General features: G+C 37.6%; 1 protein-coding gene and 1 long non-coding RNA gene across 6 annotated transcripts in view; both read right to left on the reverse strand.

Moving 5' to 3' along the window:
- LOC131997656 (uncharacterized) overlaps positions 1-21997 on the reverse strand; it is a 312520-nt gene that overhangs the window by 184254 nt on the left and 106269 nt on the right. The window lies entirely within an intron of this gene.
- LOC106091244 (RNA-binding protein fusilli) overlaps positions 1-21997 on the reverse strand; it is a 188487-nt gene that overhangs the window by 130544 nt on the left and 35946 nt on the right. The window lies entirely within an intron of this gene.

A 21997-nucleotide genomic window follows, 5' to 3' on the forward strand; every position in this document is an offset into this window, starting at 1 on the left:
AATGAAACAAGGAAAAGCATGCTAAATTCGGCTTATATGTTTCGGTCGAATCATATAATCTACCAATCTACCATTAATTGCATTAGCAAGTTCTTCAAACTTTAAGATATCGCGTTGAAACTTTTGTACAGACCGGTATTTTAAGTTCCAATATGGGCTAGATCGATCTCCCGATTATCTCTTTAAGGTAATGAAAAATGTTGCTCTAGCCTTAACCAATCAAAGCTGGTTTTAGAAAACCCACAGACCCTTCTAGCCAATTAGCACGTAGACAGACATAGGCATTATTCAGAAACCCTACGTTTATGAAAACGAGGTATAGGATCTAAACAGCAGCGGTTGATTAACAATAAAAGTCAAGGATAAGGGTGAGATCGAAAAGAAAATCACAAAGGCTTTTTGTGTCCCAAATTACTACAGCAGACTTCACAAAAGTAAGCGCGGATTTCATGAAAGGAAAACAATTCTTTATATCTTCTTGCTATATTATTATTATTTAATAATAGATTGAATTCTTTGGACATCAGTTTTTTGCTATTATTTTATACTAAGAATGAATCTAAATCTATATTGGCGTAGCAAGATTTCTGTATGCCATATTGGCAAATTTTAAATTCTAATATTTATTATTATACATTGTTGTTATTCAATAGCAATTATAATTAGTTTTCTGTATTTAGTGCATGATTCTAAATATCTATAAAGGGAATTAAAATTCGTACCATGTAATATAGTGAAAACCTAATTCTCACTAAGTATAGTTTGGCCGAAATATTGTATTCTAAAAAGACGATATATTGGACATACACCGATAAAACATACATAAGGTAAGGTTACATAAGGTACAAATTCCATCAGTATTGTTTTTGAAGCATCTTGCATTAATGTTCAACAGACCACATCTTGCAGTAGCTCGACAAGAAAAAATTGTGGAAAGTGTTGGTGAGAATAAAGATCATGAAATTGAGCACGGGAGGAATCGACACAGAAGTTTTCGTAGTCATTAGACTTCAATGATGTAATTATATCCCTCCCAGTACACACATGTTGGAACTGTAGGATTCAGAACTCCATATCCAACTGACTGACAAATATTCGACCACTCTCTCGCCCCATAAATATTCTATTCAATAACTCTTTTGACCAGAATACGTGGTAGGCGATGTGAGCCAAGCTTCAGTACTCTAACGATATATCTAAAATGAGATTTTAATGTCGATGAATACATGGTATCATACCCCATTTCTAGATATAAAACGTAGTTCGGAGTATTTGGAGGAAGGTATAGCATTCTCATAATAAAAAACCGTAATAACCTTTTTGCATCGTCATATCTCTCATATCCCCAGATCTGGTTAGAATAGCACATAATTGATCGAGAACAAGCGTTAAATATACTCATCTTTTTTTCCTTCGAAATTCCAGGATGATTAAGGTACTTCCTCAAAGATGGCTATAAAATCTTTGAGGCAGAAAGCTTCTTGTGAATATGTTTCATAAAGGAGAGATTGTATGATAGTTCAACCCCAAGTTAGACATAATATTTAACAATTTCTATGACCTCACCACCAAATGTCCATTCTAAATCAGCAGAGAATCTCGAACTCTTGCGCAAGATCACAATCTTAGACTTTGTTAATTTCAGACAGCAAATCAATAACATCTGCATAAAGCGGAACTTTAATATTGGTATCAGCTACTTTCACTCCACATGGAAGGGCACTTGAAAGATCATTAACATACAGAGAGAACAACATAGGACACAGTACACATCCCTGTTTCACTGTAGTTTGCTCAGGGAACGTGTCAGAGAATAAACATCCATCCCATAGTTTGCTCTCACTGTCATCATAGAGATGCATAAAAAGTGGTATTATCTTTGCTGACAGACCAATACAGCAAAGTTTGTAAAAGAGACTGTTCCTTGGTATTAAGTCGAAAGAACAAAGAAAATCTAAAAAAAAGTTTTTCCGTTTATGATCAAATTTCCTAATACTTGTTTTATTGAATATATTATCAATCGTCGAATAATCCTTGCAAAAACTGAAACCCATTCATTATACAATTCTCCGAAATCCATTCAACCATACTGTTCAGCAATAAACTGTTAAAAATCTTACAAACTGAATCTATAAGGGAAAGCCCTCTATAACCACCACCATTTGGATCACCTTTCTTGAAAAGGGATATTAAAATCGACTGCTTGAATGAGTTTGGAACAGAAAAAAAATATTGTTGAAAGCACTTAGAAGCAGTTTTATGAAGCTTGGAGGAGCGTATTTGTAAAATTCGTAGGATATCCCATCCTGCTCAGGAGATTTGTTGGATTTTAGGCTATTAATAACCGCGCTCAATTCGTAATACTCAAATAGAGAATCTAGAAATTCATCTACAAAGCTGGGCATGCACCAACTCATACTCACTGTTTCGTCTCTCTGAAGTAAAATTGTGCCAAAGTGCGGTAAGATATCATCATTGCTTAAGTTGCAATTGATTTTGAAAGAGGTAGATTTAAAAGAATTTGCTAAATCCCTTACTAATGCTGGCAGCATACCTCACAAATGTTGCCAGCATTAGAAAGGGAAAAATTTTTTCTGTTGTTCACGCCGGAATTTGAATCCAGGCGTTCGTCGTCATAGGCGGACATTCTAACATCTGCGTCACGGTGGCCTCCATATACACTGAAGCATATACATCGAAATCTTTAGGAATTAACGTCGAAAATCATGCGGATCTCCTGGCATTGAGATCGAAGATCAACACGTTAAGAATTATGATAGAGGGTAAAATAGAACTTTCTAAGTTTAATCGTCTGGCTATACTTGGATCCCCGAATTATCTAGAGCTTAATCCTCTTCTAACGAACTTCAGAAGGTGTCAGTTGCAACGCCGCTACTAGTCATTTAAACAGACATCTTCCAGTACTATCTCAGACAAGGTGAGACTAGATGGTATAAGACTGAGCGTATTATGTATAAATGAAACACCTGGCCGCATTACAACCTTATGCGCACAACGCTTCTGATCAGCCTGGATTGACGGAACTTTTCAAGACTTATCGCAGTGCTGACTACCATACAGCGACCAATGCCGCAGCTGTAAAGATGTAGAGGAGGGGGAGACTGTTGAGCTCATTCTAAGTTCCTGCCTTGACCCTACGTCGTCCTTCCTGCATGGCCTTATCGAAATAATGGAGTTAAATTTGGGTGATATGGAGAAATGTCTCGACTGTTCGGGCTAGATATGACCGCAATTCTAGTACAACGAGGTTGAAGCCATCACACAGGTATGTTTTTCTTCTCATAAAATTCTAACTCCAATTTGACTTCTTCAGATAATACAAGCCTCAGTAATTAGTGATTGGGGTTTTTTAAATTCATGTAAATGATTTTGTTTGCATACATTTTGATCAGAATCTATTGAAGTGGGTTCCCAAGATTCGGTTCGGCCGAATTCAATTTTGCTCTGTACTCCACCATAGCAAATGACCTCGAATTTCAAGTTGTATGAAAATTAATATCTGTATTTAATTAATCTTATTGATTGATCTTTCCACTCGATACCAGCCATCCAACTTTTCTAATACAGCATACAGCAATGTAATGTTTCAAATAACATTCCATTGAGCGGTGTTTGCAAAAAGGTCAAATGCTGCAAAAATTATAATTATTGTGTAAAATTCTTTACATTGTTGTACATCTATTGTTTGCCGAACGTAATGGCTGGGTGATAAGCAAGGATTTATACGAGCCATTCGCCGTATGCAATGTTTACAAAAAACCCTGTGCCTTATGAACATTTGACAAGGTTATGAAGAACCTAGGTAGGTATTAAGAGTCCCATGAGCTTCTTAGCGATCATGTGTAAGGTTTATTCAGAAATCGCTTTAAAGAATACATAGTGACGCATTGGCTGGGGCATTAGAGCTAGTTGAATGAAGCATGCCCTGCAAGCCTAAAAAAAAAGATTCCATAATCTTTCCTTTATTAATTGCTCACGACATTTTTATATGTAATTTATTGTCAAAAAACTGCGCTAGAAAGGGGTATCACTCTATGAATCAGATGCAGTTAGTTTAATTAAGTTAGTTGCCATGTAAAAATTTCCCCCAAAGAGGTGTCGCAGTTCGGACTCGGCTTTAAAAAAAAAGATTCCTTATCATTGAGCTTAAAATTAAATCGGACAGCTCTCATTGATTTCTGAGAAATTTGCCCAGTTCCTTAATGTAATGTTCATGGGCAAATTTGCATTTGCATTTGCATTTGCAGTTTAAAATATTATGAAATTTGGAGATTGTATTGCCGATCCACCCAAACGAAAAAAAGGACCATGATTTGAGGATCTGCACCTGGAATGTCCGCACCTCTATAGAGAATGTGCAGTATACGCACTGGCGGATGTATTGGAGAAGAACAAGGCAGATACAACCGCCTTATAGGAAGTGCGATGGACCGAGAATAGCGTCACAACAAAACCAATAACACGAGACATGAATTTGCCATAACACGAGGCATGAATTTGGCAGTGGATTTGTGGTTGGTCGGAAACTGAAACACCTTATCTCAAGCTTTACCCCGGTGGATGAGAGGCTAGCCCCCATTCGCATAAAAGTCAAATTCTTCAACATCCTAGAGAGGGAATATGACCGCTGCCCCGCCCAAATATTAAAATCGTTCTGGGAGATTTTAATGCGAAGATAGGGAAGGAAGACATTTTTGTTCCAACAGTCGGAAAGATTAGCTTAAACGTGATAACGTCCGATGATGTGTTGATGCTAATAGATTTCGCCGCTGCAAAAACCATGATAGTTAACAGCACCAGATTTCAACAAAAAAGTATTCACAAATTGATCACTTTGTGATAGATGGAAGGCATTCATCCAGCGTGTTAGATGTACGATAGATTCGGAACATTATCCTGCTGCAGCCAAGTATCGCTGGAGCATGGCGAGAAAAGTACGATCTGACACTGCACGGAAGCTTGACAAACACAACAGATGGCAGCGGCATACTCCACTCGACTGACCCAACTGTTCGATAAAAGCACTCCTGGTTCCGATGATATAATGGTGCAATGATAAACCATTGCCCACTCCATGGAAATGCCGTGAAATCCGTACTTGGGTACCGGAATTCGTACTTGGGTACCGAGAATGCGGCATACAAGACCAACCTTGCAATCAGTAACAACGCGCCAGATGAAGGAGAGGTATCGGGAGAAAAAGAGAGAGGAGAAACGTTTATCCGCAGAAAGAAAAAGGAAATGGATCTTTCCACTGAGATGTAGAGGAGTCAGAATGAAGTCCGGAAACTCTACCAAAGAATTAAACATCAAACCGATGGCTTTGGTGCAGGCACATCCTCCTGCAGAGACAAAGAAGGAAACCTGGTAACTGACACAGATAACATGCTTTTTTTTTTTTTTTTTTTTTTTTTTTTTTTTTTTTTTTAAGCAAATTTATTGAATAGGTATCATGCTTAAAGTAATACTACAACTAGTCTCTAATTACAAAGTGACTAACTAGTAGTTTTGATGCAGACGTACTAAAAAATAATTGGGTAATTAGATTAACCTAATACAAAATATTTGAATTAAGATAATTTATTTCTATTACGTAATATGCTATCTATCTTCTATCCTGTGAAGCGTGTTAACAAATCATGGGGTTTGAATCGTTGCAGTCTTCTGGATTGATTCGAATAATCGAGCAGCTTTAGGGCCTCAGGGTTAGTATGTTGCTGGAGCCGCATTGCGTGTTTCTGAGCATGGTTAGAGATTTCCTCTTTTACAGTTTTCATTTTAAGATCTCGATGTAAGTCACTAATTCGGACAAACCATGGTGCATTGACAGCTGATCTCATTGCTTTATTTTGGAACCTTTGTATTTTTTCTATATTACTGTTTGAAGCACATCCCCAAAGTTGTATGCCATATTGCCACAGAGGTTTTAGCGTCTGTTTGTAGATCAGAAGTTTGTTGTCCGTTGATAAGACTGAGTTTCTTCCAATTAGCCAGCTTAAGTTACGGTATTTTATATCTAGCTCATCCCTCTTTTTATTAATATGATCTTTCCATGTTAACTTTGAATCTAGGGTAAATCCTAAGTACTTTGCGGAGTTTGCTACTGGTATTTGCTCAGAGTTTAAGTATAATGGTGTATTTCTAGTGTGTACCTTGGAAAAATCCACGTGAACTGATTTATTACTATTTAGTTTTAGTCCCCACTCTTTGGTCCAATTAGATATATTGTTTAAGGCAGATTGCAAGCAAGTTATTGATTCTTTTGAGCTTGAACCTGAAGACATCAAGACCGTATCATCAGCAAAAGTTCCTATGAAACAGTTTTCGTTTAGAGGCATATCATAAGTATAGATAAGATATAAAATAGGGCCTAGGATACTGCCCTGTGGGACTCCTGAGAGTATGGGGTGCAGTTCGGAATATTCATTTTCGTACCGTACCCTGTAGTATCGATCTCTCAGATACGATGTGAGGATATCGCTATAATTTTCAGGAAGCAGCATTCTGAGTTTGTTTATAAGTCCATTATGCCAGACGCCGTCAAACGCTTGAGAGATATCTAAAAATACAGCTGAACAAACCTTCTTATTTTCGAATGCCTTTTCAATGGTATCGGTAACTCTGTGAACCTGTTCAATAGTAGAGTGCTTCTTTCGGAATCCAAATTGGTGATTGGGTATTATATGCCTTGTCGAGACAATTGACTCCAGCCTTTTGCAGAAAAGCTTTTCGAAAAGATAACATTTTCGAAAAGATAACATGCTGAGGATATGGAAAGAACATTTAACCCAACTGCTTGTTTCAGTCGATGGCGGCAAAGAGGATACCGCAGAACCAATCCCTGATGATGGTATAGAATGTTGACCTACTAGTCAGACCGAGGTCCAAGCAGCAGTGACCCGACTGAAGAACAACAAGGCAGCAGGAGCCGACTATTTAAGACAAGAGAAGACACGCTGATAAGCCGCATGCATCAGCATGTCTGCGCGATCTGGCTAGAAAGACGCATATCCGATGATTGTAACCTCAGCATTCTACGTTCCGTACACAAGAAAGGAGACAAGTCGGAATGTGCCAACTACAGAGTATACAAGATACTCTCGAGCGTAGTGTTTGATAGATTAAAACCTTAAGTCAATGAGATAATTGGGCCCTATCAATGCGGCTTTAGACCTGGTAAATCCACCCTGAACCAGATATTCACACTGCGCCAAATCCTGGAAAAAACCCGAGAAGGACAAATCAATACCTACCATATCTTTGTTGACTACGAAGCCACCTTCGTTACTCCTTTACGCTCAAAGCTATTTCAAGCCAAGTCTGAGTTTGGTATCCCTGCAAAATTAGTAAGACTCTGCAGTAAGAATAGGAACGAATCTCTCGGAACCATTCAATACCAAATAAGATTTCAGACAAGGAGACAGCCTAACGTTTGATCTCTTCAATATACAGCTGGAGATTATACGAGATGCAGATGTAAATAGATATGGCACACTACTCACAAGAGAACACATGCTACTCGCCTATGCTGACGATATCGATATCATAGGTCGGTCACCGGGAGTAGTAACTGCAGCCTTTAAAAGAATCGAAAGAGAGTCAGTGAAAATGAGTCTGGCAGTAAATGAAGATAAGACGAGATGGATGGTTTCAACTCCCAAAACGCCTTGTACAACCAAGCAGATAAAGAAAATGGAGAAAGTTGGGAACCACAACTTTGAGTTAGTCAGTAACTTTATCTACCTCGGCACCTCCGTAACCGAAACGAATGAATCATTTTTAAAATAAACCGAAGAATAATACTGACAAACAGATGATACTTTGGATTAAGTGGACAGTTTATAAAGAAGGCCACCTCTCGACAGACGATACTACCCATATTATTACATATACTTGTGTAAGCAGACGAGGCATTGCTTGGAGTGTTTGAGAGACAGATTCTTCGTAAAATTGATGGACCAATTAACATTGATGGAGTGTATCGGCGTCGTATTAAACACGCACTCTATAAGCTGTTAAGCATACTTAAACGTATCAAAATACAACGGTTGCGTTGGCTTAGTCATGTTGTCAGAATGGATGAAGATTCTCCAGCAAAGAAGCTTCTTGATGGCAATCACGGTGGCAAACGCTAACCGGGACGACCTAAAACCCTGTGGATAAATCAAGTGGTCGAAAACACCTCGAAACTTGGTGTCAGAAATTTTAGAATGAGCGCAGAAGATCGAGGCGCTTGGAACGCTATTCTACATTCGGCTAATGGGACAAATGTTCTGTCATAGCTAATGAAAGTAAGGTATGTAAGTAAGTAAATCTTATCTGTATTGTGCAATAGAAAAATAAATGTATCTCCGTTCAATTTAAATAACATCGCAAGTGAATTACTCATTGATTAAGATAAGGGTTGAGGAAAAAACTAAATAAGAATGCAAGTCATCGTTACAAAAAAAAATGCAAAATTGTTTGGCATGGAATGAATTGCAAACATCTCTACACGTGAACACCCAATCAGCAAACAAGATGCAACCAATTTCCTCATTTCATTAATAAGAAAGATTCCTGGAAAAAATAGAATATGTGAAACTACGTTGCCTTAGGCATTTTAACATTAAAGAGGTCCCCAACTGAATTCTAGTACACCTTGTATCGTGTTTAACCATTTCGACAATATTTCTGAATTCCTTCGATTGTATAATCACGTCCAGCATTCAACGGGCTTCTATTAAGCTTAAACATATCAATGGCGTAATTATTATTTTTATATTATAGTCTTAGAACTTTCATTAGGCGCCGTCGAATGTATTATAATTAGTGGGAGATTCTAAATAAACTTTGCAATTTATGGTACAAAATCCTATAACCTGAAATACACCTATTTGCAATTTTTCTTATTCGTAGTAGTTTGTCAATCTTATTGATAAGTTCCATTCGAATATGTTTTTGGAACACACAAGGGAACAGAAAGATGGATTGAGTCTTCGGCCATGGGGCGTGCGTTTTTTTTTTATTTGTTTGTTTTATACAAAGAAAAATAGATTGGAAGTTTCAAATTGTATAACGGTTACAAACAGAATTCTTTTATCCAAAGGATGGGCGAACATTTTTTCTACTTTGTTGAGAGCATGTGGTCTCGCCAGGTCACAACTTTAAAAGAGCTATAAAATATTTTCCGTGCACGATGTCAGCCCAAAAGCGGCGCCTTCTAGAGGCTCAAGAAGTCAAATCATGAGATCGGTTTATTTGGGGCTATATCCATATCTTAAACGGTTAGGCCCAAATCTGAACCGAAAAGACAATTCCCAATGACCTACATCAACAAGAAGTGCCTGTGCAAAATTTCAAGCGGATGTCTTTATTCGTTCGACCGCTATCGTGATTTCCACCATCCAATGGTGGTGGGTATAAAAAACATAAATAAATAAAATATTTACTTCAATGAATAAATTTTATATTTTCGCATTAGGTCAACTTTGTTTTTAGCTAAAAATGTTAAATAAATGTTTTAAATTTGTTGACAGTACCACAATTTGCGAAATGTATGCTGTAGTCCAGCCGGACCATGTCCGCTCAAATCCGTAGGTATTAATTTCAAATATATTCAAAATTTTCTTTTTTATTTTCTTTATTTTATTATACTTTAAATTCCCTTTTCATAAAAATGCTTAAATTCATTAAGAATCCGTAAAAGTCAAAATTTGTCTGGCCAGACCAATCTGCGCTTCCTAAGGTTACAAATATTTGTTATAATAAGGAACCTCTGAAAGCGGATCACTGCAAACTGTGGGTAGGATTGTCAGGCACTGGGGATTCATCGGGATCGTTCTGTAATCCTCCGTGACCCGTGCAGGGCCCGAAAGCTGTACTGATCTCCTTCCTACTTTCCGCCTCGTATTGCCCCAGTCTGAAATCCCCCGTAGACTTTTTGCTGTCCTTTAAATAGCAAATTCGTTCTAACGTTTCACATGCCCATATCCCTAGCTCAGATCGCCTATCAAAGAATGGGTTGGTATTTTCTAAGTTTTCTAGTACCAGGAAACCTCGAAACCCTATTTCCAGGTCGTCTGCTCTGGAATTTCTCCTTACCTCATTGTAGCCTGGAACAAACATAATAAGGAATTTGTAGCGTTAGCGTTAATGGATCCTTTGCAATCCAGAACGGTCTTTGACTTTACCGCCATGGTTGTTATTGCCCTAATAGCCATTTGACTATTGTGTGCCACATCGGACCCGCTCTTGCATTACTTCGAGCTGGATTTCTGTATCAATGATGTCCCGCCAAGGTCTCTTTTCTTTGATGTAAGTATTGCTTCGGCAAAACTTGCCACGGCTCTCCAACTATTTTCGCTGCTGCAAATTTTCATTGATATATCTTCTGCACTTATTTCTGGCTGACGCGCCAGCAGTGACAGCAGAAGACAGTGTGCTCTGCGTTATTTACCACCTCTTCTTCATCGTAGCTGCAGAATGCTGATCTGCATTTTCCCATTCTGTGGAGGTATTTGCAGAAGTATCCGTTTCCAGGTATTGCCTAGGTCACATAGAAGTTTAAGTCGACTTTCTTTCTGTCGATCTATTGTTGTATGGCCGGGTTGAGCCTTAAGGTTCTTTTGCTTAGCGTGCCGTTATTTCATCTTGACTGCTTAGGGTGGCGCCGTACCGGCAATGACGAGAAATGCGGGTCCATAAACTGTTCGGTAAGTCATTCATACTTATATCAGTTTCAGTACAAGTGATGAACGTTCAGACACACCAATGTAAAGGCAAACGGTCGGAAATGGAAATTGACATTTTTGCTTGTTGACACCGATGCCCACACTAATTGTCGTTATTCGACGTCCATTTTAACAAGACAAGTGGGATATAATTCTCATTTGGTTGATGTAGCAATTGCTACTTAATGTCACCTTTTTCTAGGGCAGACCATAAGTCGTTGAGCTGACAGAATAGTAAGACCTGTGCATAGCCCGCAGTGAAAAAGCCTCGAACCGCTGGGATTTCATCACCGAATAACGCGATTCGTTCACATCCTCACTGACGCATCCGTTGGTACCATAAATAATGCGACTAGGAAATAAGTTCGCATCCTAAACCAACTAGTTCGCATCCTAACGCAACTAGGAAACTAGTTCGGATCCCAACGCTAATTCGTTCGCATCATAACGTGATTGGTTCGCATCCCGACGCTAACTCGTTTGCATCCTAACGCGACTCGTTCTCATCCATGCTGTATTGCACACCCTTTTACTCTGCAATTATGTTTACAGACTGCAACCAAAGCAACGGTGATACCCGTGGTGCGCGCATAAGCCAACACTTAGCCCTCGAGTAATCCGAATACTATCCGAATCCTAACCACCAGATAACCCAACCGGCTCGAATCGTCCGAATACCGCAGAAGCCGACTGAATACCGAATCTACCCAAACAAGTGTCACAATCTCCTACATTAAGCGCCGCACTGACAGTCACCAACCCACACAAAACAATTTGACCATTCTCTCCCACATCCGTATAACTACGGCTACCAGATGGCATTTTTGATAGGGATCGTCCATCCATTCGTGTAACCTTGGTATTCATATTACACACACGATCTCCATTATAGTCTGAGGTATTCGCTCTGTCAAATATGGTCACATAAATATACCCACCACCGAAGGATGGGGGTATATTCATTTTGTCATTCCGTTTGCAACACATCGAAATATTTATTTCCGACCCTATAAAGTATATATATTCTTGATCAGCGTAAAAATCTAAGACGATCTAGACATGTCCGTCCGTCTGTTGAAATCACGCTTCTTTAAAAATAGAGACATTGAGCTGAAACTTTCAGATTCTTTTTTTGTCCATAAGCAGATTAAGTTCGAAGATGGGCTATATCGGACTATATCTTGATATAGCCCCAATATAGACCGACCCGCCGATTTAGGGTATTAGACGCTATAAAAGCTACATTTATTATCAGATTTTGCTGAAATTTGGGACAGTGGCTGAAATTTGGTTGTGTTAGGCCCTTCGACATCCTTCGTCAATTTGGCCCAGATCGGTCCAGATTCGAATATAGCTGCCATATAGACCGATCTCTCGATTTAGGGTTTTGGCCCCATAAAAGGCGCATTTATTGTCCGATTTCGCCGAGATTTGGGACAGTTCGTTGTGTAGGCTTTTCGACATCCGTGTCGCATATGGATCGATTAATTTTTAGTTATAGCTTCTAAAAAGACCAATATTTTGTTTTACACAATTGAACAATGACTTGTACCGATTAGTATTTGGTCCAAATCGGAACATATTTCGATATAACTGCTATGGGACATAAGGTATGCAATTTACACCGGATTTTGATGAAAGGTGGTTTACATATATACCCGAGGTGGTGGGTATCCAAAGTTCGGCCCGGCCGAACTTAACGCCTTTTTACTTGTTAGATTCTGTTCCCTTTTTAGGCTTATATGTATGTATGTAGCTATTTTGAGGTGCATCTGAATAGAATACTTCCAGTACCGCTTCCTGACCAAGATCGCCAAGATTTCCAACTATTTTCGATGTTTTTGTCAGGGTCTAACCTTTTTTAGCGTGAAAAGTTTCAATGCCTGTGGTGGTTCGAGGGCCTCTTAGCAGGCCCATAAAGTTTTTTGCGCCAAATAATATTTGTAGCCTCCATAGCCAATTTACAAAAAATAGAAACCATCGTTGCCGAAATGGGTTTTTGAGTGTTTTTGTGAAAAAATACGGGCTGTAATCATTTTTTATTTTTAAGGACACTTGTATCTGCAAATTTTAAAATATTAAAATATCTCTATTAGTTTGTCATTTTTTTCTTTTTCAATTTTAGTTTCAGAAAAGTATACAAAAATGTTGGAAATCTGAGCACAAACGAATGTCAAAAAGTTATCTCTAGCCGTTCTCAAACGGCAGATTTTTCTGCTAGATGTTGGTTTTTCAATTTGATGAAACTTGCTTGCTTGTATCTTGCTCAGTAACTTCTATTTTAAACATTCCATCAATATTTAGCAGTTTAGGATGCACACACATTTTTGACATAATTAAATTTCAAAATCTATTGAGAGAATGTTATACATAGAGATTAGAATTCTCTTTTAACTGTAATATCTACGAATCAATTGTTGAAGAGCATTAGACAAGACTTAAGTAAGCATTAATACTAAATCCGACACTGTGCATGCGTATGAATACAATTGAGAGCACAAAAGCGAAACAGAGGTGTGTGACGTACAATTTCCATTAAAGTCTTATACCGGTTGCCATTAAATTTTAATAACATCTTTAAGTGGCCGCTTTAGCAAAATATATGCTTAATTTTTTATTTTTATTATTATCTCACTATAGGACGATTTTCTTGTTTTTGCTTACTTAACTCCGTCTGTTTAATTGACGGCTCTATGGCGCGATCAATGGCCAAGGGTCAAGCTCAGTGGCACTGAGGTTAATCGACCAACCGGGGTTTTATGGAAATTTTAGTACTGATCCGGGCTTTAGAAAAATACATGGGTCTGTAATTACCAAGCCACTCTAGGTGATTGTGTTGACCAGTCAGCAGCCACGACAGCAGCCATAACTCCATCAGTATCGACAGACCAATAAGAAATTTGAAAATTATACTCGTATGGTTACGAATCACAGTAGCAAATGACACAAATACTAACATGGATATGCCATAGCTTGGCTATAATTAAAGCACCTTGCTAACTTTGTTTGAAAATGATTACCGACTTGCTTTGTTGCCACCACTGAACGAGAGTCGATTGAAAAGTATCGCTGAGTACTAACTGCTCCAATTGAATTCGAGTTTTTGACAACTAATTGAATGCATTTTGGTTAGAAAAGAACTCAAGGAACACAGAAAGTCAGTTGGAGTTTTACTATGTCATAAAACACCTTCACACCTGACTTCTTGAGTGAAAGGAAGGCGGAACTTTCTTTCATAAAAAAATTCGTACATTACGACAATTTTTCGCCTACTCAATTCGAAGAATTAAGAATTAGGAAATATTCCCCATGAAAGGAACTTTAAACATTAGATAAAACATCATTTCACTTAGAAAGTAATTCTATTTTGACACTTTAAAATATACGTATTAGCTTACAAACATTTATATACACATCAATTAACACTAATAATTATTTGTTGTTATCTTCTGTATAATTTATTTCGTGGTCAATCATTAATTGCTTGTTTTTTACTTAAACTAGCTGAACCGGGCCCGCTTCGCTGCGTCTTCTTTTACTTTACATGGAACAAATTTATCCTTTAAAAATTTATTTTCGACAATTAAAGGGCTTTTAATGAAATACCATGCTACGAAAATAGTATTTGTATGTATAACGCTTGGCTAACTGTTAAAGGATTTAAATGTCTTTATATGAACCCCATATAATCTTCACTAATTTATGAATTTGCTCAACGGGTTTAGGGTCATTTGAGTTTGGATGTTAGATGTACTCCATTTATTATTTGAGACCGATATTCTCATAAAGTTATGGGAGTAAGAAGGCTCCCAGGGTTGATGGGTTTAGGGGGTGGTGTGGACACCCAGAAATGTGGTCCCAAAAGTGGGTATGAATTTCGCGATCTACTCCCAAATACCTTTCATTTGAGTCCCATATTACCTTGACCCGTAAATATGTATGTCCGATTAATGGATGTTTTCGGGGTGAGTTGGTCTCCAGACACTTGGTTCCAAACTAGACGACCAGGTGTACTCTAAAGATCTAGAACTGGTCATATCGAAAAGTTTACCCGACCTCCGCAGTACGTATCAAGCGGAGATCCTTGCAATTAAGGAAATGGTGGAATGGCTTAGATATAATGTCATAATGACGATTGGCATAACCATCTTCGCAGACAGCCAAGCAGCCATTAAATCCCTGGAGAACGTATTTCTGAACGCAAAAACCGCCCTCGACTGTCGCAGATCTCTCAACGAGATGGCTGAACAGTTCAAAATTCACCTGTTCTGGGTGCTGGGCCACAGAGATATCCCAGGAAATTGTGAGGCGGATGAACTTGCGAGACTATGAACTACCTTACACATTCCAGGAAAACTGGAATCTGTGGGTATACCTCTAGCGACAAGTAAGTTAAGTTTTCAGAACCAGGCCCGAAAGACAACGAATGAAGGGCTGTGAGTATTCCAAAATTAGGTGGCCTAATCTAGACTTGAAGAGGTCTACCGCTTTGCTGTCATTGGTTCGAACAGATGTCTCAGTCATTGTGTCCGTCATGACAGGTCACTGTCTAATCGGGAAACATGCTGACAGACTAAAGGTTGCCAGCAACGAGTTTTGCAGAAGCTGTGGGACTATAGCTTCTGCAAAACTATAGAACACCTTCTGTGTGTGTGTCCCGTACTAACAGTCAGAAGGAGTTTCACTTTAGGTTTCTTTGAGAACCTGTCTGATTTAACGTATGGGAACATTTGCAAATCGTTGAGTATTTATAGCGATCTGGATGGTTCAGTGGTTCTGTTCCTGTGGTATCACAATGGATGAAAACGCCTAACTGAGTCTGATGACAAACTGCCACTTAAACCTAACCTTATTTATTATACCCTCCACCATAGAATGGGGGTATATTAATTTCGTATATATATTCTTGATCGTCAGGACATTCTTAGTCGTTTTAGCCATGTCCGTCCGTCTGTCTGTCGAAAGCATACTAACTTTCGAAGAAATAAGACTAGGCGCTTGAAATTTTGCACAAATACTTTTTATTAGTGTATTTCGGTTGGGATTGTAAATGGGCCAAATCGGTCCACGTTTTGATATAGCTGCCATATACACCGATATTGGGTCCTGACTTCTTGAGACTCTAGAGGGGCGCAATTCTCGTACGATTTGACTGAAATTTTGCATGAGGTCTTTTGTTATGATTTCCAACAACTGCGCTTTGTATGGCGCAAAAAGGTAAATAACATGGTATAGCTCCCATATAAACCGATCTGGGATCTTGATTTCTTGAACCTCAAGAGGGCGCAATTCTCATCCGATTTGAATCAAATTTTGTACAACGACTTTTCTCATGACCTTTAACATACGTGTCTTATATGGTCTGAATCGATCCATAGCTTGATACAGCTCCCATATAAACCGATCTCCCGCTTTTGCTTCTTGATCCCCTACAAAGCGCAATTTTATCCGAATGGACTGAAACATTACACAATGACTTCTGCAATGTTCAGCATTCAATTCATTTATGGTACGAATCAGACTATAACTTGATATAGCTCCACTAACATAACAGTTCTTATTCATTTTTCTTTGTTTGCCTTGAAAGAGATACCGCGCAAAAAACTCGACAAATGCGATCCATGGTGGAGAGTATATAAGATTCGGCCCGGCCGAACTTAGCACGCTTTTACTTGTTTTTATTAAAACAGAAAAAGGGTTGCTTAAAAGAAAAGGCAACTTTGAAATAATTGGTTTAAGGAGTTAATAGCCACTTTAATTTGATTTTTGAGCTTATCATAAATCCAAATTGCAAAAATTGTTAAACAACAATACAAATTCCTTTATAGGACCGATTTCGGCAAATTTTTTGATTGAATGTAGAATTTTCCTATTTGTACCTAGTTTTTAATTATTTCAGTGTGGCTGAAACTTTCCACTGAATTTAAAAGTCGCAACCATTTCTGATTACCAAGTCATCCATCATAAATCAGAAGATCAAGGGCGATTTAGGGAAGCTTTACTATTGGAAGATTATACAACCACAAACTAAAAACAAACAACATCAATTGGAAGTTGTTCTATATCTACGTAGAAAAAGGAAATGCCTTAAACTCTTTGAATTTTACGAGGAACACAATAAACAGAATTGAATTTAAAATTATCTACTTCACCTAAATGTCACAAATGGTTAACCAATTAAATAATATTGAACAAAATACTGTTGCTGCAATATTCACTTAAAAAAATCAATTAAAGAGGCAATGTTGTAAATTATTCATATAAGACTGTGGTGTTACTAGTGGTGGATCACTACTTTGGCCCACGAACATATCTTGGCCCCAAAAAATTACAGTTTTAAAACTTTCTAGATGAGCCATTATATAATTTTGAAATTTTAATGAAGGTATTAACAATTTAAGAAGCTCAATAAAGTCTAAAATTCCAATCAAGTAAAGTTTAATACAAGTGGATTCCAATGAAATAGTCCATAAAACTTGCACCAAATGTTTAATGAACACTTTATGATAAAGAGGAAGTTAATGATTTTTCGTGTTCCTTTATAACTAGCCTGCAATGTACTATGTCGGCTTTCCAACATACATCTATGTTTTATTATTTTAAATTCATGCAATGCAATTAAAGTGAACAGAGTCTATGGTTTTCTTCGAAGCCAAGGTTTAATGGTTCACAAGTTCAAAAAATATGTAAGAAAGTATAAACCTCAAAAAAAAATAAAAATCAACTGTTTGCATGGTTGAATTTAAAAACAAATGGACAAAGACTTTTATGTAGGGGCATATTAACTGTCTTCCTCATACCAGACCCCTGACCATTGAACTGTGATGATACCCGGAAACAGAGCACTGAATGTTGCAACCTTGTGTAACAACTCTGTGACACAGCAATAAGATTGTACTCGAATAAAAATAAAAATCTTTACTCGTACATTAAACATGAGAAAAATAATTTTGATCCATTATACTTCACACTGTTTAGTTACTACAATTTTTTATTATAATATGAAGTTAGCCCAAAACAGATCACAGCAACATACAGCGGTCAAAAAAAGTATTCATCATTAGCAAAATTGATAATAAATTCACTTATTTTGGGTAATTGAAGAAAATTTAAAGTAAACAAATAATGCAGTTTTATGCAATAGTTTATTTTTCGTAATATGTTTTAAAATAAATTGAAAAAATAAATTTAATTAGCGCAAAAAATGCAATTTTATATAATAACACCAAAAACAGAACAAAAAGAGTATTCATCATTGATGTGCTATCATCAAAGTCAAATTCAAATATTATTTGGGAATCCCCCTTTTCTGTTTTATTTAGTAAAGGAGGCTTTGCCCTTGACAGCAAATATTTAATTTCATTGAAAATATAGTTTTTGTCAAAATGGGTCGTAAGCAAAACGAGGTTTCTGATGAGGTAAAAGTTTTGATAATAAAACACCACAGGAATGGTTTAACTCAAAAAACTATCAGTGAAATATTAAATAGACCACGATCTACTATACAATCCATCATCAGAAAGTGGACAGAAACGAAAACTGTTGACAATAAACCAAGATCTGGTCGACCAAAAGCACTTTCAGTTGGAGATGTGCGTTGGCTAGTGCGGCAAGTTCAGAAAACTCCGAAGACAAATGCGACCATTCTTCGTAAAAACACTATGGAATATTTAGGGAAGGAAGTTACTACACAAACAATTCGAAATACACTCAAAAGGCATAGTTACAGAGGAAGAACTGCACGTAAGAAGCCCTCTATAAATAAAATAAACCGAGTGAAAAGGCTAAACTTCGCAAAAATGTATGTAAAACAGCCCGAATCATTTTGGAAAACAGTCATTTTTGCAGACGAGAGCAAGTTTAATCTTTTTGGGTGCGATGGAAAGGTCATAGTGTACAGAAAACCAAATACAGAGCTTGAAGAACGAAACACAGTTGCTACTGTAAAACATGGTGGAGGTGGTTTAATGGTTTGGGGGTGTATGGCGGCTTCAGGAGCGGGAAATCTTGAAATTATTAATGGAGTAATGGATCATAAGTATTACATTGACATTTTAAAGAGGAATTTAAAAGATAGTGCTGTAAAACTTGGGCTTGGTAATAACTTTCAATATTATCAAGATAATGACCCCAAACATTCTGCTTTAAATACCAAGATGTGGATGCTGTATAACTGCCCCAAAGTCATTAAAACTCCTCCTCAAAGTCCCGACTTGAACCCAATTGAACATCTTTGGGAACAACTCGAACGCAAATTGAGAACGCGCAATTTTTCGAGCAAGAGTCAAATGCAACAGGTGATAATGGAGGAATGGACTAATATAGACCAAAATATAACCGCTAAATTAGTCCAATCGATGTCAAACCGTTTAAAAGAAGTTATAAGACGCGGTGGTCGAATAACAAAGTATTAATTTTTTTAAATTATGTTATTTATTTTTTTGTTTTTTTGCAATGATGAATACTTTTTTTGTTTAATTTTTTGTGTTCAGCTGTAAAATGGCCCTTTTTGTTCCAATAAATACTATTTTTATACCCTCCACCATAAGATGGGGGGTATACTAATTTCGTCATTCTGATTGTAACTACTCGAAATATTCGTCTGAGACCCTATAAAGTATATATATTCTTGATCGTCGTGAAATTTTATGTCGATCTAGCCATGTCCGTCCGTCTGTCCGTCCGTCCGTCCGTCTGTCTGTCGAAAGCACGCTTACTTCCGAAGGAGTAAAGCTAGCCGCTTGAAATTTTGCACAAATACTTCTTATTAGTGTAGGTCGGTTGGTATTGTAAATGGGCCATATCGGTCCATGTTTTGATATAGCTGCCATATAAACCGATCTTGGGTCTTGACTTCTTGAGCCTCTAGAGTGCGCAATTCTTATCCGATTGGGATGAAATTTTGCACGACGTGTTTTGTTATGATATCCAACAACTGTGCCAAGTATGGTTTAAATCGGTCCATAACCTGATATAGCTGCCATATAAACCGATCTTGGGTCTTGACTTCTTGAGCCTCTAGAGTGCGCAATTCTTACCCAATTGGGATGAAATTTTGCACGAAGTGTTTTGTTATAATATCCAACAACTGTGCCAAGTATTGTTCACATCGGGCTATAACCTGATATACCTGCCATATAAACCGATCTTGGGTCTTGACTTCTTGAGCCTCTAGAGAGCGCAATTCTTATCCGATTGGAATGAAATTTTGCACGACGTGTTTTGCTACGATATCCAATAACTGTGCCAAGTATGGTTCACATCGGTCCATAACCTGATATAGCTGCAATATAAACCGATCTTGGGTCATGACTTCTTGAGCCTCTAGAGTGCGCAATTCTTATCCGATTGGAATGAAATTTTGCACTTCGTGTTTTGTTATGATATCCAACAACTGCGCCAAGTATTGTTCACATCGGGGTATAACCTGATATACCTGCCATATAAACCGATCTTGGGTCTTGACTTCTTGAGCCTCTAGAGTGCGCAATTCTTATCCGATTTGAATGAAATTTTGCACGAAGGATCCTCTCATGACCATCAACATACGTGTTTATTATGGTCTGAATCGGTCTATAGCCCGATACAGCTCCCATATAAATCGATCTCTCTATTTTACTTTTTGAGCCCCCAAAGAGCGCAATTCTTATTCGAATTGGCTGACATTTTACACAGGTCTCCAACATATAATTTAATTGTGGTGCAAACCGGATCATATCATATCATATCTTGATCTTGATATCGCTCTAATAGCTGATTTTTCTTTCTTTCTTTTCTTATATCATTTTTTGCCTAAGAAGAGATGCCGGGAAAAGAACTGACAAATGCGCTCCATGGTGGAGGGTATATAAGATTCGGCCCGGCCGAACTTAGCACGCTTTTACTTGTTTTCTTTAAAAACAATGAAATTGTGTACATATATATCACACAAGCACTACTGCATCATTAGTTTAATATGTTTTTATTCCAATTGTCTTTTGTAGACTTATTAAAAAAAAAAACATTGAATGATGAATACTTTTTTTGACCGCTGTACTATGCATTATTTTTCAGTTAAAAACGATTTATGTTTACTAAGCCTAAGATGCCAGAGAGAAAGAGCAAATAATTGCATAAAATGTTACTCGTTACATCTTAATGTACTACATAATGCAAACAAGAGATGGAGCTTATGATAGAGAACAAAACTTTTTTGTGTTTAACCATAGTCCCTTGTAACTTTATAGTCCCATTTTGAGTCATGTAATGTGTATATCATGCGATTAGACAATGTGCCTAATATACACGGGAACGGTCAAAATTATATTTTCTCGCTATGCTTCCATCACATGTTACATAATGAATTCCGTTTTTTAATGTATCGTATATATTGGTCATTACATGGATTATAACCTTCCGGCATTTATAAAATTATAAAAACCATGTTGTAATATTCTGTACTACTACTGTGATATAGTATATTGTAACATGGTGTTATTTGTTTGAAATGCCTTCGAGGCAGAATAACTTTAGCAACGCCTCGAAATATCGATCTACAAGCCTTTAGGCCCCATCGATCCCCCGATTTATTTTCTAGAGGACCTTAATTCTTGACATTTCACCCAAACTAACTTACTAAAAGACGCACTTCGACTGACTTGGGATATTTTAAAGGACACGTCAGGTAGTTAGTACAATTGATTAAAATCTCCTGGAAAAATCGTCTAAACGTGGTCTGGTTTGGCCTAAGTTTCACTGCATTATTACAGATATACTTCAAGAAACGAACTACCGAAAGTGATCTAGAAATTGTTCTTTTCAGGATTAGATTCAAAGTACTCATGATGGCACCTGACTCTTTGGGGAAGTGAATGTTTCGTTATTTGAAAGCGCAAATTACCTGGGCATATTGGTCATACGAATCCAAAGGATGGATTTCTTGTGCATTACCACAGCATTGGGGAGAATACCAACCGGTTGCATTGAATTTAATGCTACACCCAATGCCTCTGAACATTGAAGCTAAACAGCTGCTGTGAGGATAATGAGCTTTCTCTTTGGTCAACTAATGGCTGTTTGGTCAACTAATGGCACGTTTCAACCTCGATGCCATTACCGATATCCCAGACAGTGTGGAATACACATTGTTTGAGTCGCTATTTGATAAAAGGTACGGTATCACTATACCTGACAGAAAATGGATAGATGATAGTAGTAAGTCACGACATCGTGGTATAGTTGAGGTGACGACAGGAAACCTGTAAGGAATGGAAGAGGTTTCCCAG

The sequence above is a fragment of the Stomoxys calcitrans genome, chromosome 5, assembly GCF_963082655.1.
Source record: "Stomoxys calcitrans chromosome 5, idStoCalc2.1, whole genome shotgun sequence".
In the NCBI taxonomy this organism is placed as follows: domain Eukaryota; kingdom Metazoa; phylum Arthropoda; class Insecta; order Diptera; family Muscidae; genus Stomoxys; species Stomoxys calcitrans.